This window comes from Sapajus apella, unplaced genomic scaffold (genome assembly GCF_009761245.1).
Source record: "Sapajus apella isolate SASKATOON/1434 unplaced genomic scaffold, GSC_monkey_1.0 scaffold8, whole genome shotgun sequence".
NCBI lineage: Eukaryota > Metazoa > Chordata > Mammalia > Primates > Cebidae > Sapajus > Sapajus apella.
Genome location: NW_022436948.1, coordinates 22,453,042 through 22,454,187, shown reverse-complemented (window position 1 = coordinate 22,454,187; position 1,146 = coordinate 22,453,042). Strand labels below are relative to the sequence as shown.

Here is a 1,146-nt window from a genome sequence, read left to right as displayed (position 1 = left end):
GATTTGTGAGCTGCTGTTTTGGGTTCTAGAATCTTAATTAGTTTTCTTCTCCGGTTCTCATGAATCCATTATGGAAGTAGTATAGACTACATTCAAATGTGGTCCTTAGCTATCTCACCATTATTTCCTGTTTTAAGCTTTGAGAAAAACTTATTTTCAACTCTCAAGCAGTTCATACCAGATCCTGGAATAAAGAGAACATCTGGGAAAAATCCCAATTAGTGTTGTTTTGTCCTAGTTCTCTTATTTCCAATTTTTCCTTAGACATACAAACCAAAGACCCTTGATTATAGATTTAAAAATTTTTCTTATCCTCTTTCACTTGACTACTAAGTGATCATACTGTGTAAAAAGTTAGCTCCACCTTTGCACAGTGGAAGTATTACAGCTGATGAGCTTTATCTGAAGCACAAATATTGCAAATTCAAAACTTTTCCCAATACCCCGCATTGACAACTTGAAATATGGGTCGACATTCACAATTTTTGACAGTCTCAACAGAGAATGAGCCATTTTTGTTTAAAGAAACAAAAACAAACAAACAAACGAAAAACTTAGCTCCATCTAAAGGACTTTATATCTAACCTTGTGTTGGATATACAGTCCCTTAATTTTACAACCCTCCTCCATTTTGCTTGCCCAACTGCGTAATTAACAATGGTGCAACAGGCAGCGCTAAGACCCTTAAAAGTCAAATTACAAGTCTTCAGCCCTTTGCAAGTCTAAGACCCTTACAAGTCTAATTCTTTTGCGGTTTTTTTGTTTCATATTTATGACTCATAAGACAATGGCCAACACAGTGAAAACCCGTCTCTACTAAAAATACAAAAAATTAGCCAGGTATGGAGGCACACCCCTGTAGTCTCAACTGCTCAGGAGGCTGAGACAGGAGAATTGATTGGACCCGGGAGGCAGAGGTTGCAGTGAGCTGAGATCACACCACTGCATTCCAGCCCGGGCAACAGAGAAAGACTCTGGCTCAAAGAAAAAAAAAAAAAAAAGGTAGGGTAGTCTGATGTAATGGATGTGAGCATGAATTTATTTCAGACTTTATTCATATTTAAGTGTCTTCCCCAGAAAACATAATGAGGTTATGAAAAGTACAGCCTTATCATATTTTAAAACATTTAAGAAAGATTTTAAAAG

General features: G+C 36.7%; 1 non-coding gene across 1 annotated transcript; it reads left to right on the top strand.

Moving 5' to 3' along the window:
* The first annotated feature begins 362 nt into the window (after positions 1 to 362).
* On the top strand, positions 363 to 504 carry LOC116551087. Its single transcript, XR_004268710.1, has one exon. It is a non-coding gene; the product is annotated as a U4 spliceosomal RNA (small nuclear RNA).
* The last annotated feature ends 642 nt before the right edge of the window (positions 505 to 1,146 follow it).